We start from the raw sequence: 7,814 nt of genomic DNA, 5'->3' as shown, positions 1-7,814 counted from the left end.
GGGGAAACGGTGTCTTCAGGTGTGTGGACTGTTGCTGAAAGTTGTAGTAAGAGGAGGTCTGAAGACTGAGCATTGAGTTAGTGACACAAAGATCACTGGTGGCCTTAGACGAGTTCTGGCAGAGGCCAGATGAGATGGTTTGAAGACTAGATGGGTGGAGTTTATTTAGTCTGTTCTGATAACGATGTAGAACTGGGAGTAGATCCAGAGTTAATGTAGAATTTTTCGAAACAGGAGATTCTAGAACAGGTTTGAATGCCATGGGGAAGAATCCAATAGAGAGGGAGAAAGAACACAGGCCCGTGTACCCTTCCAGTGCTGCCACAGTGTTCTCTGCGAGAAAGAACCACAGACTCAAAGAGAACACTTCCCAGGGTAAAACCCTTTGGAAACTCTCCTGGACTCTGAGGGTCAGGTTCACACGCCTTAGCCTGGCTTTCCAGGCCTTTGGACCTGGCCTCCTCCTTGAGGCCACCTTCTTCCTGTCTCCTGCTCTCACCCACGAGAATGCTTGAACTGGGACCCAGATCATTTCATGACTTGCTACCTCTGCGTAGCCTATTCCTTCTGCCTGCAGGAAATGCTCCCCCATTTCTTCATCAAGCTTATTCCTATTTGTATCAGTTATCTATTGCTGTGTAACAACTTACCCTACAACATAGGGGCTTCAAATAACAAGCTTTTATTATCTCTGGTGCGTGAGGGTCGGGCAATCTGGAAGCAGCTGAGCTGGCTGTTTCTGACTCTGGGTCTCTCTGCAGGTGCAGCCTAGCTGTGGACTGAGGCTGTGGTCATTTCAAGGTCTGATGAGAGCTGGCGAATTGCTTCCACCCTCACTCTCTTGGTTGCTGCATGGGCTCAATTCCTTGCTGGTTATTAACTTGAGGCCTGAGTTCCTTACCACCTGGGCCTCTGCACAGGGCTGCCTAAGTGCCCCTGTGACATGCATCTGGCTTCCTCAGAGTGAATGATCCAAGGGAATGAGGGAGAACAGCTGGGGGAGAGTCCAAGCTGGGCGCCATGTGCTGTTTGCCCACAGGAGGACTTGGGGGTACAATGTAGTAGGTGCCAACACAAGGGTGTAAATCCGAGGAAGAAGGGTCATCTTGGAGGCTGGCACCCACACTACTTGCCCTTTAAGTTCAGCTCAAGGACCCCTGTTGGTGAAATTTTCCTGATACTCTCAGTCTGACTGGATGCCACTTCTCCCGGCCCCTGCAGCCCCCGAGCAGTCTCCTTCCTTTGGGATGTGGCACTTGGGGCCATCATGGCTGAATTACTGGTCTACCACTTTAGCTGGTCACCACTAATGACTCTTTCCTCTCTCCACAGCTACATATGCATTATATTAATAATGTAAAAGTATCGAGATGCCTGGGTGTGGTATAATCTAGTTAAGTTTTGAGAAGATGACTTCATCATGAGGAGAGCACAGGTGGGGAGGCTGGTTGGGAGGCTCTTGTACTAGTTCAGGCAAGACTTGTTTATGGCTTAGAATTGGGGGTTAGCAGTGGAGACAGCAAGGAATGGACAGATTTGCCATATTCTCCCCTTAGCAGCCAGAGTTCCCATTCGAAAACTCAAGTATGAGATCATCATTGTTAGATAACCTTTCCATAGATTATAGTTGTAGTTGTAAGCTGCTCAGCTCAAAGAAAATGAATACATGCAGGTTCTAAAAAGGGGGAGGTGTGGGGGGAATGTTCCAGGTAGAGGTTCTATATGAATAAAAGCACAACAGCCTCAGGTGCTGGAGGAACTAGAAATAAGGTCAGGACGTGCAGCCTTCTGCACCATCGGCACCCATCCCTGTTGAATGTTCAATAAATACCAGTGACTGATGGGCTTGCCTGATGGGTCTCTCTCCTAAAAACCCTGGTGATGAAGCTGTAAGTGCCTCAGGGATCCTGGCAGGAAGATGCTGTCTCAGCCTTCAATTTTATAGGATGTGTATTTAACATCCTTCTGGTAGCAGATAGTAGTGGTGTTTTCCTTTCTTTGACTGGGCATTTTCACTTGATTTTAACTTTGCTTTCTGTTTGCAAAAAAGAGACAGTGAGAATCTGCAGGAGAGACAGGGTGGGGAGCAAGAAGGAATCTGTACTTAATGCAGGAGAGAATTAATAGAAACCCAAGGACAGAAGGGCTGAGATCCTCTGTAGGGCTTTGTATTTGGTGAAAACATAAACAAGACCAAGGATCTGGGACCACTTCAGAAAATATTTCATTAAATCCTATAAAGAGATGTGAGTGGGGGTCAAGACCATTTCTATATAGAGATTTAGCCTAAAAATGAGTAATTTGTTCCATTTTCTGACTTTTGCCCATCTACGTCTCTGGTCTGAATCTTGGGACTGTGTTTCAGGGAAAACCCATCTGCCCAAAAATAATTCTTAGATTTTGATTAAAGTAGAATGAACTATTGGCCATTCAGAAAAATATGGCATATTGCCTAAGAGTGTAGCAAAAAAAATTAAGCTTCTTCAGTTGAAATCCCAGATCTGCCAATTACTAACGATTCAGTCATGGATAAATACCTTGGCCTCTCTGTGTCTTAGTTTCCTCATTAGTAAAAATAAAGATGAAACAGTTCTAGGTGCTTAGGGGCATTATGAGTATTGGATGAAATGATAATTTAGCCCTTGATGTAGTGACACATAATAAATGCTCCACAAATATTAGCTTGTCATCACATTTGTGTGATTCCTGCTAAGTGAATATAGTGTTACTGTTTCTCAATTTCAGTTATTAATATAATGCATATGTACCTGTGGAGAGAGGACAGTCATTAGTGGTGACTAGGTGAAGTGATAGACCAGTAATTCAGCCATGATGGCCCTGTGTGCCGCATCCCAAAGGAGGGAGACTGCTCGGGGCTGCAGCCTCTTCCATGCCCTCCAACAGCCTGGAAGAACTGGGGTGGGGTGGGCATAGCTCCCACCTTGTTTCCGGGTATGCCACACCAATTCCCTACTTTGCATGCTGGCGTCCCCTCCTGAGAACTCTCCAGGCAACAAGACCCCAGTCACTGTGTTCATTTCCTGCAGAGACTGCCAACGTCACCCAGGAGTTCCATCCCTCCCCATACCCTGGCCTAGCAGGGGCTCTAAGCTGTGTGCGTTTCTGCAGCACAGTGGCTCTCCAGCTGTGGAGTTAGATAAGGCCTCCTGCCCCACTTGAGGGCACTCCCAATCTCTATGAGGGGTCCTCAGGAGACTTTGGGTATGAGGAAAAGCAGCTAAGTGGCCTTTCCCTGAGCCCCGAGGAGCTTCTTGCTTTCTTCAGAGTCTTGCCAGGGATGGAGTTCTTATTATGTTTCTCTAAAGCTTTAATCCTTGTCCTCAACTCTGGGCCACAGGGTCTTTGCTGCTCAGCACCCAGTTACGGCCACAAAATGGGTGTGCTGGCCCCAAGTTTACCCTCCACATTATACAGAATTGGGAGCTCTCTTCCCCCAACCACTGAAGAGAGGTGGCCTCTCTAATTGGGCAAACTTAGGTTACGTGCTCACCTGGAACCATGCACTGGGGCTGCAGAAATGTCACACAGGATTGACTTAGGCCTGTGGGGCTCCTCCCTGAAACTGGGGTGGGGTCATTCCCCCAAGGCGCTGGGCTGTTAGCTCAGTAGAGCAGCATGAAATGACGTGGAAGAGGCGTCCACAGGGACTCCTTGGTGCTTCCAGACCTCCCAGAGAGCAGTGCTGAACACATTTACTGGAATCCCCTCTTGCTGGATGGTCTGTCCTTGAAGCCCACTTGCTCCTTGAGGGCAGGGCCATGGCTGTTTGCTCCACCATCCGTCTTCCCCTGCCTAGTCTCAAGCTGCCATGTAGCGGACATTTTCAGTGAATGTTTGGTAAGCTGATTCAAATAAAAGGAAACAGAATTTGGAGGACCAAGGATTTCCCATCTGCCTTCTCAAAGATTAAGGGGCTCTGTTTACAGGCAGAGGCAGAGCCTACTTTTCAACCTGCTGATTTTTCTTCTCTCTTAATTTGATATTTTCTAACGCATCCCTAGGTCCCTTCCTTCCACAGTCCTTGGTCTGTGTGATGGTTTCTGCCCATGTTTCCCATGTTTGGCTGAGCCTTGTCTGGGCTGCCGAAGGATGATCAGCTTTACTACATGTGTTTCCAGGAATGTACTGCCTTTTAATTGCATTTTAAAAGCAGAGGCATCATGTACTGAGTTACCTTTGGGAAATTTGGTGTGAGTACTTTTGATTTATTTATAATTCATAAGCTACTCACTTCTGAAAAAACAAACAAAAAAACCCCTTAAGCCTCCAATGAACAACAAGACAAGAAATAGTCCTGGTCCTAGATTTTAATTCTGGTTGTCTCTAACTCACTGTGTGACCTTGGATGACTCATTTGACCTTCATGGGCCTCAGTTTTCCTCATCTGTGAAATGATGGGCTGAGCATGTTGGAGTGGGAGGTGGGTGAGTGGATGGATATTTATGAGGTGGTGTCCATGCTGCCCTCTTGAACCACTTTCTATGATGATGTAAGTATGGACGTGTCAGAAACCTTGCTTGATATGCTCAGTTACAGGACAGTAAAATACAGAAATGGACTGTGGAAACCCAGAAGGAGAGCTGCTTATGGAAAGTAACCTTTTTAGCTATTCTGCATCATGGCGTGTTTGTATTGATTGACAGAATACTTCAGGACCCCTCTAAATGTTGGCATTAATAGTATTGCTAGCACATGTCAGGCCTAGAACTTCTTGAATATGACCCGACTTTACTGTTTTCCTCTCTGTTTTTTGTTTTTAATGATGAAGACACACCACAGATAAAGACATTTAGTAACTCTCTTTAGCAAAAATATGTTCTGGCACCTGCTTCGCTGCTGATAGCTGACATCATCCATACCATTTTCAGAGATCATGCAGAGAGAAAGCCGACTTAGCTTCTAAAGCAAAGTTATGACTATAATTTTCCTCAATTGCAGTCTAGTCTCATTTGATTTGTGCTCAAGGGTACTTCAGTTGGATTGATTTCCACCAGTTGGAATATCTTACTATAGCTGGAAGCCTGAAAGGGAGCTCACTCAACTGATTCTATGAGAAACCAAATGTATTTGGTACCCAGAGTGACCGAGGAATCTGTCTGCAGATTTGAGGAGAGTCAGGGGATGGGATGGGTGGACTTCAACCTGAAATTGTCTGGCACGTTATCCCAGCACAAGAGACCTGCCGGTGTGTTCACCGACTTCCCTTTGTGACAGTCATTTTCAGGCTTCCTGTGTGTAATTTTCTTATTTCTTCTGACTGGAAACCAGCAATGACCATTATGACGAGAGACAAGTTGACATGAGCATTTGTCTGTAAGAAATCCCTATAATTAGGTATGTTAATTAGCCAGCATTCTGCCTTCTTTCTATTTTTAGCCAGAGACCAGCATCCTCACAAATATCTTTCACACAGATTTCTGCCTGCTTTCTTGCCAAAACTTTGCAAAGTCTATTTCATCCATGATTAAATCAAAAGGAATCCCTTACACTGTTTCCAAACCCCTTGCATCTCTGGCAAGCAGAGAAGGTCATACATCAAATCCAGGCAGTCCCTCAGCACCAGACTGCTGGCGCTGTTTAGCGGGGAAGTGGGTGGCCAGTTGAGCTGCTCTAAATCAGCATCTATGGGTGCTTCCTTTCTTCCTTCTTATTTTATAATAGAGAAAACAGATGCCCAAATGGATTTGTATTTATGAATCCTTTGTCACCTGTCAGGATTCTTTTCCTGTTCATCTGAGGTTGTATAAATTCATCCAGAACATTAAGTTCTTATATGTACTTTTATTTCCTTGAATCCACTTTTGCAAAGGATTTGTGAAAGAGAAAAAAAAGAATTATGCTATAAAATGGAAAGCGATTGATGAAAACACAGAACGATGCAGGATATGTATTTTAAGAAAAGTTTCCAAAGAGGAATCTATCATGGCAGTGCTCTAAAGTGTATTCTCTATCACAGAAATTCCAAGCATCACTGAGATGCCTATGTTTTTCTCTTTTAAATATATTCTATTCAGGACATAAAAACAAGCATTTTTCTTAATAGTGCTAGCTGATGAGAAAATGAACAAACAATAAAGAAGCCCAACTTATTGCCTGTGGCAGTGGGAGTATAGAGAAAGGCAGGTGGAGAAAAGAATAATTTTCTGAACTCCTTTGTCAGGATAATCTGTCTTTTTTTTTTTTTATATGGGGGAGCAGAGGACTAGGAGAGATGGCAGGACTTGTGTTTTGGCCAGTATGGGGTAGGTTGTGCTGGGAAACAAAGGACTCACCATCTCAATGGCTTGGAACAACTGAGGTTTCTTTCTTGTTTGTACTATGTGACCATGGTTCAGCTGTGTCTCTGTGCCGTGTCATCCTTATCTCAGGACTCAGGCTAATGAAGTAGCTTCTGCCAGGGACATTGCTGGTTGTTGAAGAAGAAGAACATGGTGACTCCCCACTGACTCTTAAAGGTTCTATATGGAGACAATACCTTTCAATTCTGCTTATATTTCAATGGCCAAAGCAAACTATTTGGTCATGCCAGAGATAATAGGATATATGTCATCCAGCAAGGAGGTCCCAAATAAGGGTGACAATTCTATAGTCATGAGTGGCCATAAGTGTGAACAGGATGTATAATTTACTGAGACTTCCACTGCTGCACTCTGAGAACTGGCCTGTGTTTGTGCTGAGGCCACTGCCATGGGCTGCTCCTCACAGTGACTGTGTGTGGTGGGATACTAAGGTGGACCCATTCCTGGGAAGCAGGGGGCTCCTTTGCTAGCCAGCTTGGCTCAAGGACTCCTAAAGAACAGTGCCAAACCTTCCTTTGACTGCACAGTAATCTGGGATGCCTCTGTCCTTCTTTCCTCTCCCCTGGAGTCACATCTGCACCATGAGCTGATGATTCTCCCAGCCTTCTCTAGATCACTCCCTATTTCCTTTTATGCAGACATTTTGCCTAATCTAGTCCTTGTACACAATCCTTTCTTGGAAGAGTCCATCACAGAACACTGTACTGGAAGAAGAAGCACCATTGAGTGGCTTCTGAGTCTCTGGAGTTGTTTGAATCCATTGTAAATGGGGGTGTCTTGAACAATATGTCTATCCTACAAGGGGGACCATGTCATAAGAACATCAGGATATGTTTAGATTTAGGCACAGATATTCAGATTCTGCACTGAAGTGGTTGATCAAAGAACCTGCCCTGCTCATAGCTCTTCCAAGAAAGATAGTTCTGCTCATGACCTCCTGGTAGAGAGGAAGAAAAAGACATGAGGTAGAGGAACGTGTATACTGAGTTGCTGGTTAGGTCGTTGGCTGATTAGGTACTGGACTCTGTAACCGGCGGTGGCATTGCCCTTATTTTCTCCTGCCTCCTCTGCCTTGCAAGGCAACAGCCAGAATTTGCAGTACATAGAATTTCTTTGTGACTCTTGCATTGCTTTGACTAGAGATTAAGTCTCTAGTTCCAAGGGTAGGAAAGAACCTGGATGTATATTCCCCACCTTAAATGAGCTGGTTTTCATGTAGATTCTTAGGAAATGGATAAGACAAAAGCAAGTAGTAATGCTGCCTTCTGAGTTTGTGAGACAGACAGGGAAGAAAGAGGAAGAACATTTGCCCCAAATGGGAGTGCAAAGTGGTTTGGGACTGAAGGACATTCTCAGCTGGAGGCTGTCAGCTGGCTACACTCCTGCTCTGTGCCTTGGTGTGAGGCTCGCTGATCCCCAGGATGTAGTTCTTTCAAATCCTGGGGTCCTGCCTCTGCTAACCAGAGAGAAAAGGCTGCCCCAGAGGGTCTCAGC

General features: G+C 45.2%; 1 long non-coding RNA gene across 1 annotated transcript in view; it reads left to right on the top strand.

Moving 5' to 3' along the window:
- Nucleotides 1-273: 273 nt before the first annotated feature.
- LOC140846607 (uncharacterized) overlaps nt 274-7,814 on the top strand; it is a 41,273-nt gene continuing 33,732 nt past the window's right edge. Inside the window, exon 1 of the long non-coding RNA XR_012125899.1 lies at nt 274-375. This is a non-coding gene — a long non-coding RNA (uncharacterized lncRNA). The remainder of the gene's footprint in view (nt 376-7,814) is intronic.

This window comes from Manis javanica, chromosome 15 (genome assembly GCF_040802235.1).
Source record: "Manis javanica isolate MJ-LG chromosome 15, MJ_LKY, whole genome shotgun sequence".
Taxonomy (NCBI): domain Eukaryota; kingdom Metazoa; phylum Chordata; class Mammalia; order Pholidota; family Manidae; genus Manis; species Manis javanica.
This window is presented reverse-complemented; position numbering and strand designations above follow the sequence as displayed.